Raw genomic sequence first — 22509 nt, forward strand, 5'->3', positions numbered from 1 at the left:
CCACTTATACATACTGTGACAGACCCAGGCCAGTGGGGTGCAGGAGTCTGGTAGAGGGCAAATATACTGGTCACTGGGTGAGTAGTTTTCTGTTCCCTGAGTGACCAGAGCAGGGTGTGCACTAGAGTAGTCAGGAACTTGCTAGAACCAATTAAGGCAGACAGGCTGATTAGAACACCTGCAGCCAATCAAGGCAGGCTAATCAGGGCACCTGGGTTTTAAAAGGAACTCTCTCCAGTCAGGCGGGGAGGAGCCAGAGGAGAGGAAGTGCGTGTGAGGAGCTGGGAGCAAGAGGCGCAAGCAGCTGAGAGTGAGAGGGTGTGCTGCTGGAGGACTAAGGAGTACAAGCATTATCAGACACCAGGAGGAAGGTCCTGTGGTGAGGATAAAGAAGATGCTTGGAGGAGGCCTTGGGGAAGTAGCCCAGGGAGGTGTAGCTGTCACACAGCTGTTACAAGAGGCACTATAAATAGCTGCAAATCCATAGGGCCCTGGGCTGGAACCTGGAATAGAGGGCGGGCCTGGGTTCCCCCCAAACCTCCCAACTCCTGGTCAGACACAGGAGGAGCTGATCCAGACTGTGGGGGAGATCACTGAGGTGAGCAAATCTGCCAATAAGCGCAGGACCCATCAAAGTAGAGGAGGAACTTTGTCACAATACAAAATGGTGGGATCAAAATTAGCTGTAACCACTAAAGAAAGAGAGAGAAATCTTGGAATTATTCTGGATAGTTTGGCTCAGTGTGTAGTAGCAGTCAAAAAAAGCTAACCATGTTAGAAACTATTAGGAACGGGATAGATAAGACAGAAAATATCATCATGCCACCATATAAATGCATTGTACCCCTACACCTGGACAGGGCTGGATCTAACTTTTTTGCTGCCCCAAGCAGCAAAAAAAAACAAACCCCGAGCGCCTCCCCACCAAAACAACCTGCCCCTGAGCTTTGGAACAGTGAGGGCTTCAGCTTGTGCTGGACTTCCAAGCAGCTGATCAGCTGTGGGGTAGTATTAGGGCTTAGGTGCCTTTGCAAATGCTGACCCACGCGGGGGGGCAGGCAGCAGTTTGTGGTTTTGAGTATGTCAGTGGTGCCTAGATCAGAGGTTCTCAAACTGTTGTCTGTGAGCTCCATTCAGGTGGTCCAGGGATAGTTCCCTCTAAGGTGCACGCCTGGGCGGCTGCACATGAGAGAATGAAAAGCCACCCACCTAATTAGTGGAACTGCACAGGCGTGGCTCCACTAATTAGGTGCCTGGACTCTAGAGAAGATGCACATGTAAGGTGAGGTGGTGGCTTTGGGGGGAATGGGGAGTGGTGGGAGGGGGCAGTAGGGTGAGAGGAATTTGGGATGTGCAGTACCCTGGCGGCCAGAGAATGAGGTGACTTTTCTCAGCTCCAGGGCTGTGGCTGCTGGAGAGAGATGGCTGTCTTTCCCAGCCACAGCTCTGTGGCTGCCATGGTGGAGGAGAGAGGGCACATCCATCGCATTAGAAATGTAAGACTACTGATATTAAAATATGAGTTGTGTGCTTTTATTTGTAGAACAAAAAATGTTTTGTCTTTTTTATTTATATATTTTATCCAAAGCACTTTACAATAGTTAGCTAACGGTACAAACAACATTTGGAAAGATCATTAAGTGTTCCACTGAGACCCTCAGCAATTTTCAAGTGGTCTGCAGGGGAAAAAATAGTTTGAGAACTGCTGGCCTAGATGATGGACTTAAGACTAATGATGATGGACTAATGAGGCAGTTAGGCATTTAAGTACCTTTGTGAATTTGTCCCCAAGCACCCATGCCTCCTCGTGAAAGGCTAGGACTTTGAACACCTGAGAGACCTGTCCAAAATGGCACTGTTATTAGCCGTGAACTTTAAATGTCTCAAACGACAGGGAAGATGACTATTCTGGTAATCTTGGAAGGCTATTCCACAATTCCATCATTAGGAAGTTTGTCCTGAAATCTGGCTTAAATTTTCTTGTTTTTCATCCATTTCTGCTTTTTGATGTATGGCAGCCCAGTTATATTTTTATTTACATTTGGCTCATGATAAAGCATGACAGCTGAAAGAATTGTAAATCTGATAGGATATAAACAGTGAAAATCTATGAATGGTACAAAGGAACAGCTAATATATAGAACACATACACACAACATAGGGCTACTTTTTGTTCACATTGGCTCAAATCCTCTGACCCAAGTTCGGGTTGCAGAAAGCCCTACACACACCAAAAAGCATGAGATTCCACACTACAGAAAGGGGCAGGATGCAAAAAGCATGCGTGCACACAGAGAATCTGTTCGTCCTATATGCTGCTGAGCACAGTTTTAGTACACTCCAGCCAGAATAGGGGTGGGCCACAGGAAAGATGGGTGGATCTATGACTACACAATCTACCAGTCATTTCCATGTATTGGGGTTTGGTATACATCAAACGGGCTGCTGCAGCCCTGACATTGCAATAGTAACTGAAAAGCAGTTTTTGCTGTTACTCTTTTGCCATAGTGCGCAGTAGGAGTCAATACTTCTGTAATTTTAAACTACTCCAATTTTTATTATTTGACTTATGAAATTAAAGCTTATTACTAAGCACTGTAGATTTAGGAAATGGAAATGAAATGTGGAGCTTTAAATCTTTAATCCTTTTCTAATTTTTCTGTGTAACTTCGAAAATATATAATGCTTAGAAAGTGTAGGCAAACGCAATATTCTTTGTATTTTAAAAATGTAAAACCTAATTAAAATCACGTGGTCTTTTTTGAATATTTGCTAAAATTTCAGCTACTAATTGAAAATAAAATGACCAATTTATTATAAAACTGAAAATATTATATTTAAGCTTGAGAAGATGCAGCTTTTATCTAAGCATATTTTTAATCTCCATCTGACACAGTAAATACAATCTGCAATGCAGATAAGACTATATCTGCATGCAAAACCTGAATGTTGTCATATCCTTTCCGCTGTAATAGTTCTGATACAATCCTCTCACACAGATTCATTAACTGCAGAGAATCTTTTAGAAAAGTTGAAGTGAAGTATCTTTGTATGAGATGCTCCAGATATTCCAGGGCCTTTGATCATTTTGGTTTACACAGTGTTTCTCCACTTGACAGAGGGTATGGCCTTGGTCACATTGAATTAATCCATCAACAAATGCACTCTGTGCAACATAATTTGGAGAGAAGGGGAGGGATGATGTTAATAAGCTTAACTTCTAGGCAGTGAAACTTCATTTAAGAAAATATTCCTGGGAATCTGAATTAGCTAGCTCTTAGCAATTTAGAGATTCAAAAACCCAGGTCTTCATGGAAAATCATAAACCTTTATCTTGGGCACTTTGGGATATTTACTGTAAGTTAACCTGTTTAAATAAACACTGATGATAATAAGTTTAAACTATTAACAAGCAGAATTTCTTTATATCATTCATTATCAAAGCAGATGTCTTGCATATGTGGAATATTTCTGAAATGTCAGTGTTCCTTGTAGTCAGGAAGAGGTTGTAATGAAGATTATTGACACAGGACAGCAAATATTTCATTGTTAAAGCAATAAATTGAGAAATATGTTTATATCTGTTATGAAACATTCAGGCAAAATCAGTCTTTTAGAACCCAGTTACTGCTCTTAAATGAAAAAAATCTGAGTTTCTCCATTATATTACCTGTGCCAGGCCCCACGTGCGCACCCACCCCCCAACTAATACACAGCTATTAACCAGAAAATATTAGGATGAACATCTAATATTAAAAGACAGTTTCAAAGACGTAACTTCAAGTATTAAGTAAACATTTGTATACTCTAATTCTTTCCTGTTTTAAATGCAAACTGTGTAATCAGTGCTCTTGTATTTGAAAATGTGCTACAGCATTCAACTGCAGTAATTAAAATATTCTAATACTATTACTGTAGTATACTATAATAGAAGATTTTGCTTGCCCTAATGCATAGCATGTATGTAGTCTGTATTTTCTCATATCTATACAGCTAATACACACGTGTCCTCAGAACACCTTTGTGGCATAGGAAGATCATAATCACTATATTAGAATTTACTGATGGGGAAGCAGACCTGCATAGGACTCTTTTAAGTGAATTGCCCTAGGATCACCAGCTTGGTATAGGCTATGGTAGATCCATGATTAGCATTTGGCTCCAAGCATCATGCAGAACCCACTAGATCATGCTGCTTTTCTAAATGTTTCTGAGCAAACCTGGTAATGTGACATTGTTCTGTGGATATTATTGGACGTGTGGAACTACATCCTTTTTTTATTATTATTTATTTAGAAGGCTTGATCATTAGCAAAATGTCTTTTGCATTCAAACACTCCTGTCTGAGGATGGGACGTAACTTTTCTAAACCCATTTATCCCATGTCTATATCTTTCTTTTTACCTCCACTAGCTGCTAATAGGTCTCTCAGACACAGTTGAACCCAATGGGACTAGCTGAGAGTAAGATGTCACACAGTGGAACTTTGGCTTCAATGAAGCCACTTTATATCAGCTGAAGTTTTGGCCTTGTGTAATATTTGCCTCTTAATTTACCTCAGTGGAAACACACAATTATTGATGCTTTATATATTTGCCACCACATTTAAGGGCCAGATTTTGCCAATTTGCAACATCTGAGGATCTGGCCAATTAATTTTTCAGTGCAAAAGAAAACAAACTGTGGGGATGTAAAGGACAAAGCAGTTGTCACAACCAAACACTTAATTCTATGGGAGAAATAAGTGACATACATACAAGACAGTGTATTCTTTAACTGCTGTTATTGATATTAATAGCCTAAAATGTATAATCTTAATCATTTATTATTCTAATACAATACCTGTATAATATGATATTTTAATACTAAATTTGAAAAGCTGTGGATTATTTATCTAACCTGTTCAATTATTCATGTGGTCTAGATCTGCCTGTTACATTATTTCAACTGTAAAATAATGTTCTGATCATTAAGTTAGCCAATGTTAAGGTTTCCTAGTAACATACTCTGGATAAACTGTACTTCTGCATCCCTGGGGTCTTTAAAATAATCCGCAAAGCTGTATCTATACTAAGGTTTGATTATTTTTTTTCTTAAAAGCCCCAAACAAAAAAACAGCCTGATATATCTACAACTGTTAGAATATTTTCATTTATATTATAGTACATTTTAAATTAAGATATTCACTATGGTATGGAAATTACTTAAATGTGGATAGCAGGTCTTTACTGTTGTTTACTCATTATTTTTCTTTATATCGTGTCAGTGGTGGACATGGCACTTTAGGAAGCAAGAGATGAATATGATCTACACATTTACCCTTAAAACAGCTAGCATCTTCAGTGAGCAATGCTGCTTCTTTCTCTTGAGTATTAGAAGAAATGATACACAGTAGCTTCACTGTGTGGTAGAGTTAATATGCCTAATAATATACTCCTAAGGTTGCTATGTAAATTCCAAATGCTTTCAGTTTTAATACTCTAGAGATTAGGGAAATCACACACGGCTCAATTCTCTCTCCTTTACTCTCTCACTTAGTAGTACCTTTCTTTGCAGTTATTCCCATTTATTTGAATAGATCCTCCCAGTGTGGGTTGACAGAGTCCCTCCATTTAGGGGGGAATATTGGGGAGGGGGGCATTCTGTGTGAGACAAGTATTTAATTTGTCAGGCCATTGTGTGATAGAAGCATCATTAGTCTTTCCTGCCCTGATGAACGTGGTCAATCAGTCTCTGTCCAATCCCTACAATGGCCTTTCCTTCAGATCAGAGGCAAGGGCATGGCTTGCTTCATTTTCTCTCACTAATCTCCAGATGATAGTGACAGGAGAGGGTCAGGTGGCTATTGATGATCTAATCTGGGAAATGCTGATGGAATATAGTCTTCTTTTTTTTTTCTAATAGTCCCTGATTTTTTTGTGACAGCAGGGGGATTGTAGGCCACTGGTCTTCTCAGGCCCCTCGCTTATTTCTCTTACTTTCTTCAGAGAACATCATAAACTGTGTCACATACTCATATAGATGCTACAGTCAGCTGTGGAAGTCAAACCCCAGAACTTCATCACCAAAAATAAGGCCACTGTCACTTGTGTTAAAGGAAAGTTCCTTTAGCTGTTGGAAAGTAAGAGGCTTTATAGTCATTGGACCTTTGCCAATGTGGTTATGATTATGCTCGCTAGGCTTGTGTATTACAAGAATGTGTTCTGTTGTGCCAGTGACAGTCTTACAAGCCTAGGCTACATGTTATTTATGTGATTAAAATTTGAAACGTCACATTTGTTTAAGCCATAGCTTTGTTTAAGCTCTCCTTTATGTAGGCAATGTATTTCAATTTATTTGACTGAGGCCTTCACTCCTAAATTTAGACCATTCTCCTGTTAGACGTCTCCTAACTATGGGGAAGTGACTTGAATTTTAATGGGGTGACATAACTGAGTCTCAACATTAGCTTACAGCGAAATAATGTATTTGGAACATGGAATCCCAATAAAATTTTGGATCATCAGAAGTATTATCTGTGCTATTAAGGCGTGAAACCAATACCTCACACAGAGAAGAAGTGCAGGAATAGAGTCAGTAATGGCAAATGGTTTTTATACTGCAGACAGGACAGAGAGACATGTCCCCAGCAAAGGCACATATAATAAGGAACTACAGGTACATGCCAGGGACTAGATTTAGGACCCATCCTCTCTATCACACATCTCCCAACGAGGCCATTTTGCTTGAAATGGTCATGAGTGCCACTTAGAAATTTATCTCTTTTGGTTTTTCTCCCCCAAATGTTACAGGGAGGAGCAGGCCATCAGGCAATCTGAGACACAGTAGTGGTTGTTGAAGCCAAAGACTAGGAAGGGAAGGGAAAAATACAGAAGAAAGCTTTACATTTTGCATATTGTGAAGAAAACTTAATATTTCCGTATGGTAAGCTGGTGAGATGACTCAACAGAAGCTAAACAGCAGTAATCAGCAAGAATTTTTCAGCAGGAACAACCTGTTTTGGCATAAATCAAACCATGTAACCATAAGCAAAAAAAGTACAAAAAGATTTCCTGGCCACATGTTCACTCACCCTTGGATTTGGAGCCATGCTTTACCACAGGCACTCTCCCCATTCTGCCCCTCAAGAAGCCATTCCTTTTGAGCCCCAGAGGAACAGTGGGAGAAGTGAAGCTGAGGTTCATCTCTTGTGCATTGGTAATGAGGTAGTGCCCGTGGTCTCCTGTGTCAGAGGTATACAAACAGCAAAACAAGTGCTTTCATTCTTGGCATAGGAATATAAGATTTTTCATACTGGGTCAGACTAGTGGGCCATGTAGTCCTGTATTCTTGTTATATTGTTGTTACTTTCTTATAACTCTGCCAAACTGTAACCATTTGGGTTGTTTTTCTTTTCTTGTTGGATGTCTGTTTCAGGCAAAATCTTTTGGGAAAATTTCAGTCAAAATGGTTCAGCGTTCCCAAGAACGAGGCTAGGGAAAATACTAGCCCATGCACCCTCCCTCAACACTCATAGAAACCATGCATTGCACCTCATTCCTCCTCTACCCCCTCTTGGCACCTGCCATGCATGTGGTACATCCCTAGAACTCACTCTGAATCCCCATGTACTCCCCTCTCCATGCACACGCTGGCTACTCAGAGCTATGGCACTATAGAAATATATTAATATAATTTAATAAAAGGCAAATAAAACTTAAAAATACTGGAACTCTGGGTTGAGGAGTTTGCAAGGAAAACTGGTAGACTCCTGGCTCCAGAGCCAGTGATTTGCAGTTCCTTTCTTCTGAATCAACTATCAAAATGTTTCTGGGCCACCCAAAAATGTCATAGATTCCAGTGGGTGGCTAGCTGGTCTCTGAGGCCTGCATTCAGGCTCACTTAAACAGATTTTAAAAGCAATCTGGATGGCTCTTCCAGTTAGAGTTTGCTGACTTTTCCAGAACAACAGAGGCGCTAGAATAGGGCATATCTGGGGCATATGAAACTTCCACAAGTATTCCTCGATAAGCTCTGCCAGATCAAAGTGGAAGAGGAGTCCTGGATTGAATCAATGGCTGGAGGAGCAGGAGTTCTAGCAGGACTGGGAATGGAAAAGGGGACCAGAAGGCAAGGGCAGAGCTGATTGAGGGGTGCATTCACCGTTTGCAGAGCACTGTCCTACTACCTGTTACAGCCTTCCTGTTGTTGGGACCCACTTTCTAGCCACTCCACTCCTGCTCCATGATCCCCCTGATTCAGCAAAACTTCACTGTATGAGCTTGTGGGTCTTGGAGACTTTGCTAATGGAGCTTGCAAACTCCCTGTCAAGTGTACACTTAAGTAGCTACACGCGTGCATGTCACATATTTGAAGTGACATAACTTTTACAAATAACACTTTTGTGTGAAAACTGTTTACCACTACCATCAGGGCCGGTGCAACCCATTAGGTGATCTAGGCCAGGGGCGCTAGCATTTGGGGGTCCTTCACTGGCAACCTCGTTGGCTGGATCTTTGGTGACTCCAATCATCAGCGGCATTTAGGCGGAGCTGGGAGAAGTGGAGCGGTGACAGCATGGTCACGGAGGAGGTAGAGCAGAGGTGAGCTGGAGCAGGGAGCTGCTGCACAGCTCCCTGGGTCGGGGGGGGCTACCTCAGGGCGGGGGGGCAGCTGCTACAGAGCTCGGGGGGGGCACAAGGTGGAATTTTCTCCTAGGGCACAAAACATCCTTGCTTGCACCCACCCTGACTACCATTACAAATAACACCTCCGATTATTATAAATGACACAGATTAGAGAGGATATTTTTGTTAAAGTATTTACTTTGTCTATTTGAAAACAATTAAATACTGAGTTTCACGGTTTCCTCTGTTTAGTTAGTTTTCTCAGCTGTTTGGGTGGATCTTAACCTAACAGGGATGAGAGAGAAAATGAATGTAAAACCACAAGATTTGTAAGGGAGCCTTAAGGGCAGCTATAATATCTGAAACTACTTTTAGCTCACTTTTCTTTTTTAAAAAAGGCTACATGTGGAGTTGATATCTTGCTTTAAGGGTTTGAGCCAATAGCCACTGAAGTCCATGAGAACTGGAAAGGTCTCCAAGTGAAACTTAAAGACTTAACAAAATATTTTGCTGTATATGCAATTTTCAAACAGTGAAATCACTGCTAAGTCAAAAACAGTTGTCTTCAGATCAAGAAACTATAATAGGGAGGGACCCTGAAAAAGACAGAGCAAAAGATAATTCCATAGTGGAAGGAAACAGTATGATTAGAAGGAAAACAGAATCAGAAGGTAGATACTCTGGGCAGTGGCACCAATTCACATATTTCTTTGGATGTGAGAGGAATCCGGGTCCCTGTGTGCCAAGTTGCAATGCCACTCGCTGCAATTTGGCTCAGCCACCCATCTGTCTGTCTGGAGAGGCGGCCAGGTCAACTTTCAGTGTCGTTGCAACCACACAGCTGAAGTACTGATTTAGTATGGAAAACTGCTGAAGAGGGTATGGGCCATGCCCCCCAGGTTTTGTGTTTATGGAACTTTGAGTTAAATATCCATCTGACATGGTAAACGTGGGTTTGATGGGAGATATATAATTTAATTTTCCTGGTCACCCTATTTGTAAAAGTCCCTTTACTCAGTAATTTAAAGTGTGGCTTTACATTGAAAAGCAGCTGTGTACAAATGTCTCAACAGCTATGCTCCCTGTGTGGATATGGAGCCATAGCTGATTATTTTTAGCACCATAGTAAGGTTGGTTCATGTGTGGGTTTCCCCTCACACACACACTTTTTTCCTTTCAGGACAACAAAGCAACAGCCAGGAGAGTGAGCTGGATTTTCTTATCAATAGCCAACAGAATGGTTTATTAAGGGTCAGGTTTCTGAAGTGCTCAGTACTATAACTGGGCCAGATTTTCAAAAGTGCCAAGCACCCAACCTTTCATTATCAGTGGGAGCTGCTGGGTGCCAAACACATCTGAAAATTTGACCACTTATCTACATGCCTAAATGGTGCTGAACTTTTTGAAAATTTGGCTTTTATCAGTCAGTTACACCAATGCAACTCCATTGATGACACTACATTTGCAATGTCAAGAGAGAGCATGGCATGAAGACAATGAGTTGCACTGGAGTAAATGAAGTGTAATATATACTAATGAAGGCAGATGGGGTGGGGGGAAATAAAACCCTCAACAGCTTCTCTTTCCGAGCTCATGCTGAGTTTGTAGTGCCAGCAGTTAGAAAAACAATATTTTTATTTATGAAATGAGCAGGTAACATAAAAATTAAATAGATAAATATGGATCCCACGTTGAGAATTTCACTTAATCACTTTTCAGAATGAAAACACGTTCTAGTCTTATAGTATTTGCCAATAGGCAGGAATTTCAGATTATTTACCACTTGCTGTGTTGCATGTATATTAAGTTTCTCTGAACTCCAAAGTTTCTTGAGGTGTTGTAGGTTTCTAGTTTATTGGGAGCACTGCAACAGTGCTTTAGTCCATCAATAACCCCACCGAGGCAAATTCTCACATGGTCTAAAGCTGAGGATCTGCCCACTGGCTTCTTTGGGAATATTTATAAAATAGGGTACTATTCAACATGAGTTAAGTGATCATAACTGGCACATAATTAGCAGTTGTTTATGTCAACAAGGAGATCTGTTCTTTCAAGTAGGTCTTTATTGAATGCTTTATAAACTCTCCCATTTTAAATAGAAGGAAACCAAAGGGTTCTCTATTAGTGCATTTTCTGAGATTCTTTTAAACTTCAAACCATTTTCAGTCCCTGAGTTGGTTTTAAAAGCCTCTCAGGTACAGAAGGTGCCAAAAATTTACATCTCTTTAGAATGTGGCTTTATCTAGTTTAGACTAATTGGGTTTTTGTCATATGTTAGGTGACTGCTGTGTTTACACTTGCTTATAAATGTACATTTTAATGAGTAATGGGTTTCTAATAATAACCACTTTCTATGTTAATTAAGGTTTTTTCATGGTAATGACTGCTGAGTGTTTCTGTTTACTGGCTTGCATATTTCAGGGTTATCTCATCTTAATGATTGTAGAAGTGGGATATTAATTACAAGTGAATGGATAGACCTCTGTGGAGCCCTACTGAAGTTAATGGGGTGGCGGGGTTGGTTGATCACAGAATCGGTGACTATGTAGATTAGGTGACCCAAGCACCGTATGCAAATGGTGGAGAGAAGCAGTGCCCATTATTCTAGCTCAGTGATTCTGAAACTTTATTGGTTTGCATATCATCATCTTAAAAATTTGCTGTGAAGTGAATGGATAGAACATTAAGCCCATTTACCATCAGTGTTGCACATGCTACAGTTTAGGGACCCCTGAAATGTAGTCCATATACAGTCACAGATTGAAAGCACAGATTTCCCTTCCCCGATGTGCCGCCTCAGGATTTTATCTTCATAAAGCCAAAGTAATCAGACTTCTTGCAGGTGCAGTGAATGTCTCCCTAAGCAAGTAAAGAAAATAACTGAGAACCAAGCAAAACATGCAGATTGTCGTGAAGTGAAGCTGTCAAAGTAAAATGAAAATCCTTCTCCTTTTTCAGCTGTAAGGACTAATGATGTCTCCCACTGGAATAATAAAACTTGACATTCATGAGTGTTACTTCTTGACATCAAATCAGAATACAGTGGGGGTCTGGCATACAGTAGTTCTACAATGAGTTTCAATGATACCAGGCTAAGCTAAATTGTACAAATGAAAGTGTCCTGTCTGTCAGGCTTTTGCAAGTATGTCAAGGGCCCTCCTATAGAATCAGGTTTTTAAAGCTCCACTCATCTGTTACCGAAATGATGATGGTGTGAATGAGAGAGCCAACTGTATTTAATCAATTCAAAGCAGAAGTGTAGAAAGAGCATGTTTTAAATGCAGTTTCACTCTGAAAGCTGATTTTATAATAGTTTGCATGTTTGTTTCTCAATAATTTCCATATCTTATTTGTTCAGCTTACAAGCTAAAAAAAAATTTCAAACTTTGAGCTCTGCAAACTTGATCTGGGAGTCAAGATGGGTTCTACAGGACTTCTGTATCATCACCAAAAATAGAGATTCCAGATGCCATATTCTATCTTACTTACATCTGTGCAGGCCCACTGTCTTCAAATTGTGTGCTCTGCTACATCTGTGAAATCTCATTGTTCCATCAGTGCAATTCCATTAGTATAAAATTTGGTCAGGTAACTGGAACTTAGTGAAAAATGTGATTTCTGGTTGTGTGAGCCAAAACAAAATCCAGCTATGAAGTGCTAACTGGAATAAAAACCAGCTACGTCTATGCCTCAGAAGTACTCCTCCTTTTGAGGTACTCTTCTCAGCTGGACAGGAAAACTGAATATCTTCCCCCATGCCTACTCACCATGCTCCTGCTTTACACTTGCTGCCCAGCCAGTAGTTTATGGTAGAGGTGCATGTGAGCTCTTCTGCTTCACAACTTAAAAAGAAACAGGGAGACTAGAAGAAAAAATCTGGAGGAAGCAGTTAGGCAAGAGGAGGTTGTAAAAGCCTGGGAGAAGTCACATCCTCATTTTGAATTAATTGAGTACAAGGAAAAGTGTCAAACATTATTGCACACCCATGAAAGCTTTTTTTGTTAAAATGAAGGGGGGAGGGAGAAACTAGACAAAGGCAATTTTGCAGTTACTGTATCCTTGTGGCAGTAAGGAAATTACATAAAAGAAATACCTATATTTTCAGTGATAGCATACAGTTGTATGCATCACACTCATGGCAAAAAGATTATGAATTTTGGTCCTTTTTAATACCCATGTCAGAGGCCTTCCCTACGAATTTGGGGCCAAACTCTGCTCTCACTTCTACTGATCTATATCAAGAGTAACTACAATGGATTCACTTTGAATTTACACTACTGTTAGTGAGAAAGGAACTTAGTCTGATATGTAGACAACCTTACTTGTGAGGTCTGGTGACACCAACAATAGGGCCTTTTGAAGAGGAGGATAAAAAAGGAAAAGGGCAATTGAGTTGAAGCTTCTTGTACAAGGGGGGGGAAAAGTGAAAATTATTAACTTTTTGAGGTTCAGGTGCCAGAACATAAGAATGGCAGTACTGGGTCAGACCAAAGGTCCATCCAGCCCAGTATCCTGTCTACAGACAGGGTCCAATGCCAAGTGCCCCAGAAGGAGTGAACCTAACAGGTAATGATCAAGCGATCTCTCTCATGCCATCCATCTCCATCCTCTAACAAACAGAGGCTAGGGACACCATTCCTTACCCATCCTGGCTAATAGCCATTAATAGACTTAATGTGATGTGTGATAAATGCCTAGATAGTGTTGCATGTACAGTCATGGTACCTGTGCAAGTAAACCAAGCATATAATTGCCAGTGCATATCTTTTCGATTTTGAAATGCAGCTCTTCAATGTGTGTTATGCCTTCAATGTGTATTTATAGTAATGTAGTGCTCTGTTGCTTGCAAGCAGTGGTGTGGGATATTTCTGCACTGACAATAACGGTAGTGCTCTTTTTTGATTGAAGTCATGTCTGCTACTCAAATTTAAAAAGTCACAGTGAAGAATGAAGGTTAAATACTTCTAGGTTGTCAAACTCTGTGCTTGTTCATTGCTTCAGTAATACTTTATTTCTCTACATCTATCATTTTGCTCCATAATATAGTCTTGTACAGAAAAATTAACTTTTTAAAATACAGAAGACATTCTGAAATACGAACAGAGATTGAACTCACTGCAGAGCCCAATATGATAAATATGAAATGGAAAGTAAATAATGAGACATCCTGATTGGAAAATTATATTTTTATTGCACAGATCTGATTGTAGATTCAAATGCTTTATCAGCTTTGCATGACATTCATTCTTGATATTTTTCTCTCTCAGTACTATGTGCAAAATTCTGCTGCCCCTTCACTGGGAAGTGGGAAAAGGGACTTGGCTTGACTGATGTGGTGACATAGGTGTTGGTCAGAGTACAGGATTGGCATCCTCTCATACATTAGGAAGTGGTGCCACTGAGCCTATCCAATGATACTCCATGCTTGGGTTGGAAACACATACAAGATACTGCAACTTCTGTGCTCATGCTGGCATGTATCAATAGGCAATGGGCTCTCCAGTGCTCCTTTTAAAAAATATTTTATAACTAGCACTAGAGTGAGCTGTTCCCTAGCACTCCCTAAGACATTCTCTCTGCAGCTATCCAGCTCTGCCTACCTCCTTCAGCTCCATGCCCCTCACCGACTGCCTAGTGCCACAGAGAAGACAGAAGCTACAACTTCTGGTTAAATGAAGCTGTGCTTCAGCAATGCAATTAAGGTGCTGTAACAGAGATTTCAGTTCCTTCCGCTGTAGCAAATCATTCAGACAGCCTTTATGGTACTGCCATTACATTATCAGGATTTGATTCTTCACTCTGTTTCCAAACAACTCCCTCATTGGTTTCAATGGACGATTTGCTTTTAAATGTCAGCACTGGGTCTTTCAGAGGAAAATGTTCATTGGCAACTTCCCTTAAAAAATGGCAGTACATTGTAATATTGCCATGTTTTATATTAAAGTGGAAGATGGTATTTGCCTTACTTGGATTGTGAACACTATATAAAAGCACTGAAACTCACTTGTATGTCGCCTGCTTGAATGACCCTAGTAAAAGTGGACACAAACTTTACTTTAAGAAAAAATCATTATTGATAAGAGATTGGCTCCAGTGCAGAGGCCAGGCAAAATGGCTTTGTATTGGGGAACTGATGGATGTTTGGGGGGAAGCAAGAACTAGATCAGGAGCCATTGCACAGCTTAGCTGCTTCTACACCACAGCTTCCAGCTGATCAAATTGATCTAGATAAAAGATAAACTCAGATATTTGTCTGGCTGAGCCTGGGTTTTCTCTGAGAATCATAAAAGTTTAGGAGACTCTTGGTTTTATTGTTTCACATTTTTATTTGTTCCTGCATTTCCACGTGTTGCCTGATGCAGGAAGTAGAACAGAAATAATGCGAGACAAAACACTCCAAATGCAGTTTTGGTGTAAGGAGTCTATTAGGAGCTGTACCCGCTATTATCAAATCTCAATTTGGCCCAAAGTGTAGATAATAGACATTCATTGGACTGAAAGGAGACAAGGATATAATCTGAGGTGGTCTTGGATCCTTTTTTAGAGGTTCCCTATGAAAAGTTAAATTTTCAAAGACTAGAAAGGTATAAAGATATGGACGAGATATTTTATATGCTGTAAAATAAAATATCTTGTAAATAATTCCCCTACACCCAAAGGGAAGTTTTACAAGAATAATAGACCTGTCTCTTGGGTGAATACGTATATGTATTTTGCCTCGTATGTAACTGTATTATTTGAAGTGACTTAGATTTGATCCAAAGCCATTATAATCAAGGGGAGTCTTCCTATTGACTTCGAAAGCTTGGAAACCTCTCCTGGAGAGGGAAAATGAAACTGCTAGGCAGCTGGAAAGCCAATAAATTCTGTTTTGGTTCAACGCACAAAAAAAATCACCATTATGGTTTTGTCCTGAATTGAGAGACACGTTTTCCAAAATCTTCAAATTTTCCAGAAACTGGAAACTTTATTTCCTAGTCAGCTGTAGCTGAATTGGTACCTATTCTGGCAAAGATCAACTCTAACCAGCATGGCAGAGTCAATACAACCAAGTAGAGGAGAGCTGGATTTTATTCCAGCTCTCACAATCAAAAATGCTATCTGATCCAATCATACATCTTTATTACCAAAAATGTCATTCAAAAAAAACTTTTATTTTCAGATGCCAGGATTAGTTTGCAAGGCTGGCAATTAAATACAATTTTACTTATAAACTAACCTGAACTTGAACCAATGACAGATAGCTGATGTCTAAATCTATAGTGCCAGTTTGAGAGTCACTTTTCAAAGTTTAACCATGTTTTAAACATTCTTAAAGTATCTTGATTTAATTTTTCATGGCTGTCTTAATATCCATTAGTTAATATTTTCCGGTTGAGCTGCAAACTATATTGGGTTTTATTAGCTAATGTTTACAAAATGATCTGAAGATGAAAAGCACTATAGAAGCACTAAGCAATATTATTAAATGAGTATTGTGCTCTTACAAAATTGATTGACCTCAAATACATCGTGTCTAAAGAACTATTAATATCCATTCCAGTTTTGTGGGTTTTTTTAAATGCACCAACAAAGTTGTAAATTACAACAATTCTCTATCCTTTTTTATTCTTATAATTTAGGAATGGGCAGAGGAATCCAAGGAGGCTGTTAATATTTCCAAAGCAAAGCAAATAATGTAGTAATTCAAATAGATTAAAAAGAATTAAAATATATTCCTGTTAGTAAATGTAGTGAGTAAACTCTTTTTGGTAGCAAAGCCAGTCTTCTGGACAGAGGCCCTTGAATACTGAGTTATGAAACAGTGGTGCACAATTGTAGCTGTAGTGACATATTTGGTATCAATACATTAATTCAGCTAAATTTGCAACAGCTAAGTTTCCAGATATATTGATTTATTGAAGTAAAGTACGTAGACATCAGAGTTTTCAAAAAGCCTTCCCAGTATCATGTAATATGATGTCTAGTATACTGAAGACAAAGGAAAAGCTGCTTGAATGTTTTTGCTTAACAAGAATGTTTTGTTTCCTCACTGAATGAAAGAGTATCAGTAAGCCTGAAGATTTTGATCCAGACGTGTGATAGAAGGATGGGAGTGTTGGTGCTTAAAATGGTGACAGAATTGTAATGAGTCAATGTAGTTCAGACAGTGAGGATTTGTATTGCTAAAGCTCTTGAATGAAGGCTTTCTCAGTCCCTGAGAACAATGGGGAGTATGCTGTATGGAAATGAACCCATGGGATAAGATGGCCAATTAATTGATTGGAATCTGAGTTTTATAGTCTGCATTCTAAGTGCTGAGACAGAGCATGTTTTAAGACTATGGCTAATGTGGATTATATAAATTCTAGTACCATAAAATATCCACACTACAAAAGTAGGAGCTCATCCTCAGAAACAAATGACTGCTTTCATTTAACTGGACATGAATATGATTTAACATTTTTCAGATCTGCTTTATTGCATTTTGGGGGCATATATCTATTTTGTTGCCAGTGTCAAATTATCCTGCAAGGACTTCGAAATATATGAAATGAATAATTAAAAATCCATTATATTTTTCAGTTTATGAAGTACTAGCGCACAGGGAAAAGAAACAAAAAGCTGGAAGTCCTGTTCAAATACAAAATGCATACAGAGGTTAACTTAACTGTTGCATCACATGGTTTCTCCCAAAAGTGTGGGGCAACTTGCCAGTGCAAGGAAGTTTTGCACCCTAGGCAAAACTTCCACCTTGCGCCAGCCCCACCCCCACGGTAGCTAAACCCACCCACCTGGCCCACCCACCAGAGGAGGCCCCCTGCGGCAGCTAAACCGCCCTCCGCAGCAGCTAACCCAGCCCGCCACCCCTCCCATCTGAGGAGCCCCCCAGCAGCTACCTCCTCTGCAGCTCACCCCGCCCAGGGAGGCCCCCTCACTCTGCGGCAGATAACACCGCCCAGGAAGCCCGCTCCAGCTCACCTCCACTCTACCTTCTCCGCTGAGCATGCCAGTGCCGCTCTAATTCTCCTCCCCTTCCAGGCTTGTGGTGCCAATTGAAGGAAAATTAGAGCTGGGGCTGTGTGCTCAGCAGAGGAGGCAGAGTGGAGGTTATCTGGGGAGGGGAGCAGTTCCCCTGTGTGTCCCCCCCCGTTACTGCGGGCGGCCCTCTCCACACACCCCCGCCCCAGCTCACCTCCACTCCACCTCCTCGCCTGAGAGGGCTTTTAGGCACCCTGAACCACTAGGCACCCTGGGCAGCTGCCTAGTTCACCTAGTGGTTGCACTGGCCCTGTCTGTCTGTCTCTCTCCTCTTCCTTCTTCCCCAGTTTCTCCAAAGGGAAGAGAATGCAAAGGTGGGGCTGAATTTTAGGAGTTATGTTGAAGGAGCCAAACTTGGGTATTGGTTATTTGGCATGCAGGCCATTTAACACTGCACTTGACCCCAATAAATGCCTGGTTTTTGAGAGTGGTGGAAGTCCCCCCATTAAAGTTAGGTTAATAAAGTTTCAGCCTTCTGCTTTAAAATCAGTCTGTGTCTGTCCAATTCTCATGCATGACCTGATCAATAGGTTGCTAATGTGAAAGCTCAACATCTGTTTCACTGATTGGATTACTCCAAAATGTACTGCTAATAGAGCTAGCCAGCATGACTGCAGATGCTTGCTTTTTGTTCTCACAATCTGTAGAAAAAAGTCTGTGTTCTCAATACCAAGAAGTGGTAAAATATTTTTATTTTCATCATTGAGGAGTTTGTGCATAAATTTTAGGGTAAAAATGTTCAGCTATTTAAAATTCTTTTAAGTCTGAGAAAATGTGGGTTTGCTACATCATCTTTGGTCTAGCCAGTTCATTTTAATAATAAATTAATTTTGAACGAGTCTTTGTCACAGTGATATCAAATCTTTATATAAGAACAGAATCAAGCAGAAGAGACCAAAAAATAACCTTTACATACAACTTCTCAGATTCTGACTTCAATTTTCTCTGCACATCAGTTATAAATGACTATGCTGATTTTTAAAGTCTTTAACTTACTGTAGCTCTGTGTGAATTCTCCAGTAATCATTAGGATGACTCTTCCTATGGCTCTTACTGCATAAATTAGCCCCAGCAAAGAACTGAAGATTATTCTGGCCAGATCCTGCTTTGAATCTGTTGTCTCTCACAAGGATGAGCTGATCTTTTTAAAGAGAGAACTCCTCACTCAGCCATCTTGTTGTCACTTCCACTGTGGGGCCTCGGGGAGGAGGTGACTTGAGGTATTTGTTTGCAAGATGGATGATGCCTTTCCAAAGATTGATATGCCTTCACTTTTCTTATCCTCCAGGACCCAGAGTGAGCTCTAGGCTCTCTTCCATATCAGCATGGAAATCTCAGCAGTTCTGAGTTTGTCATTTCCACAACATGAGTTGGTTTTCCTAGATGTGATGGTGCTGAGGGACTTGTGGAAACTGCCAGCCTCCATCATGTCATGTGACTCGTGTGTGGGATCCTTGGTGGGTTCTCTCTCTTCTGAGCTCTTCAGTCAACTCCAAGACTGAAGTAGAGAATTAGCGGGGATGTGGCTCTCAGTTGACAAGTATTCACCTCATCAAATCATCCCATCTTCATAGCTGGCAGGCAATGTTAGGGAGGATATAACTCCCAGAAAAATGGCCTTTTTAGCTGTAAATAATATAAATGGCTACTTTCCCTTACAAAATTACATTCCACACCTCATGGTAGATCAGCTCATCTGTCTGTGTTCCCCAGAAAGCAAATGGAATTAGATTGTAAATACACTGTGTAAATCCCAGCTATGCTCTCTGCAGCAACTAGCATAATAAGAAAATAGAAGCTACTGGACATGTGACTAATGAGAGCCCTGGCTCATTCTATGAAAGGAAGGGCTGGGGCAGGTTTAATCATTCTGGTGGTATTTTAATATTCTAGTGACAGGTAGAATGTCTCTGGGACTTTCCTACTCATCTTAAAACTGAATAATCAGAAAGAGAAGTATTCTGTGCTTTACTACCACTGAGTGATAAATCCATTTGTACTATTTTACTTAAAAATTTTCCCAAGATCACAGCAAGGAAGTGAGAGTCAGAAATACAGCCCAAGTTTCCCTGCTTTAACCACTGGTCCATGATACTACTCCTAAATGCCCTCCCCTCCAAATAATATGAGCTGATGCCTGTTACCCTTGCCACTTCTATCCCCTTCATCTATCTGCAGAGGATGTTCTGTACCCAAAACTCCTGAGAGCAGTGATTCCCAAACTTTAACAATTTGTGACCTTCTTTCACTAAAAAGTCAAGTCTCGCAAACCCCCTCCTGAAAATGAATATTTCCAGGGATTTACTCCTTTACCCAAGTATAAATTATAAAAGCAGTGATCTTGGAAATCTGTTTTATGACATGTTCATTACACACTATTATTAATTATTATTTATCATTATAGTATTTTTATTATGAAAATGGCAACGCTCTTCCAAGATCTCACTTTCATAGCTTGTATCACTTTGAATAAGCCTGTTAGAAGACATGGCTCCTGTGTTTCATCAAGGAGTATCAGATGTGAGACAGCATGAAGGTATTTAAGGCCACGTCCAGACTAGGTATTAAAATCGATTTTAGATACGCAACTTCAGCTACGGGAATAACGTAGCTGAAGTTGAATTTCTAAAATCGAGGTACTCACCCGTCTGGACGGCATGGCATCGATGTCCGCGGCTCTCCGTGTCGATTCCAGAACTCCGTTCGGGTTGATGGAGTTTTGGAATCGATGTAAGCGCGCTCGGGGATCGATACATCGCGTCCAGACTAGACGCGATATATCGATCCCCGAGCAATCGATTTTAACCCGCCGATGCCGCGGGTTAGTCTGGACGTGGGCTAAGAAACCAACTCAAAGAGCTCCTCCTACAGAAGCATTCAGGTCTTGAGCAGTCCAGGCAAACAACGCATGTTACAACAAAGCTTAAACTTGTTCTTCATAATAATTTAAAAAACACTAGCTGCCTATTTAATTTTAAAAAACAGCAAAAAATATTCACCTCTTTCCATTTCTTATAAGGAGTCTTAAAGTTCAAATCAAGCATATCTATCACACTGAGATTTAATCTGTTTAGCTCTTGGAAATCCAGGGGATTCCAGGCTGCTTGCCCCATGCTGCCCAGGGTCCCTAGGGACAGCTCTGGTGGCCATTAGGAATTTTTTTCCCCCGAGAACCCCCTGTAACATTTTGCAAACTCCCAGGGGTTCATGAACCCCAGTTTGGGAACCACTGCCTTAAAGTATATTCCCAAAACAAAACACTACATTAAGTTGTAGTTACAGTTGAATACATATTGCTAACATAAGGGTTAAAGCATTACAGGTATGTTATAATTCTCCCCAAAACAAGTCTGTCATCTTCAGGAGATAGGGTTGCCAACTGTCTAATCGCACAAACCCAAACACCTTTACCCCGCCCCTTCCCAAGGCCCCTCTCACTCCATCCTCACCTCCCTCCATCACTTGCTCTCCCCCCACTCACTTGCAGAGGGTTGAGGTGCTGGACAGGGTGCAGGCTCTAGTCTGGGACATAGGGCCGAGGGGTTCTGAGTTTGAAGGGGCTCTGGGCTGAGCCTGGGGCAGGAGGTTGGGGTGTAGGATGGGGTGGGGGCTTTGGGAGGGAGTTTGGGTGCTGGAGGGGGCTCAAGATTGGGCAGGAGATTGGGATGAATGAGGGGGTTTGGGGTGTGAGCTCTGGGTAGGAGTTTAGAGGCAGGAGGGAGCTCAGGACTGGGGTGGGGTTGGGGTGTAGGAGGGGGGGCAAGATGCAGGCTCCAGCAAGACAGCGCTTACCTCTGGTGGCCCTCTGAAGTGACCAGCATGTCTGGATTCTAGGCTCAGGGGCAGCCAGGCAGCTCTGTGTGTTGCCCCTGCCTGCAGGCACCGCCCCTGCATTTCCCATTGGCTGCAGTTCCTGGCCAATGGGAGCTGTGGAATCAGAACTTGGGTGGGGGCAGTGCACAGAGAACCTCTGGCTACCCCTCTGCCTAGGAGCTAGAGGGACATGCCAGTCACTTCTGGGAGCCACATGGAGCCTGGGCAGGTAGGGAGCCTGCCTTAGTCCTGATGCACCACTGACCGGATTTTTGCAGTCTATTAACATCTTCCAGATTGCTTTCAGTAGCCACTGGGAGATTGATTCTGGGAGACTCCTGGCCATTCTGGGAGGGTTGGCAACCCTATCAGGGCATGAATAGCTTAGTAGTTTGAGCATTGGCCTACTAAACCCAGGTTTGTGAATTCAATCCTTGAGGGGGCCATTTAGGGATCTGGGGAAAAGTCTGACTGGGGATTGGTCCTGCTTTGAGCAGAGGGTTGGACTAGATGACCTCCCGAGGTGCCTTCCATCCCTGATATTCTATGATTCTATGCTAAATCTTAAAACAAACCAAAAAAATCCTCCAAAAATCTGAAGTATGAAAATGTCCTGTTCTACTGTCAGTAGAATAGCAAATGCAAGTTGTCAATGACTTTCACAATTCTGTCAACAGCCGGAAAAATAATTCTACTTTTCCACACAGACCAGCTTGTTGCACTGGTGCTCAGTGCAATTGGATGTACAAGGGTTAAATTACATTTAATGACAAATCCTATTTCCGGTATGCAGCATGAACAAGTGGCTACACTGTTTGACATTTAGGCCAGTTGGAGTGTTCAAGGACTGTTCAAGTATTTGTTTGCACTCCCCTTCCACCCCACTTCCAGCCATGGGAAAATGTTCTTATAGCTGCTGAGCCACTTCCTTCTCCCACCAGACTCTTTAAATCTCCTCTATGTAATGGGGTGTAAAAAGTCCCTAGAAACATAGCTCTATAGTATACATGGAGTGCGGATACCTGTGCAAACTCCCAGAATCCTGCTCTCCTCACAGTTCTATTGTGCC

This window comes from Gopherus evgoodei, chromosome 11, assembly GCF_007399415.2.
Source record: "Gopherus evgoodei ecotype Sinaloan lineage chromosome 11, rGopEvg1_v1.p, whole genome shotgun sequence".
In the NCBI taxonomy this organism is placed as follows: Eukaryota; Metazoa; Chordata; order Testudines; family Testudinidae; genus Gopherus; species Gopherus evgoodei.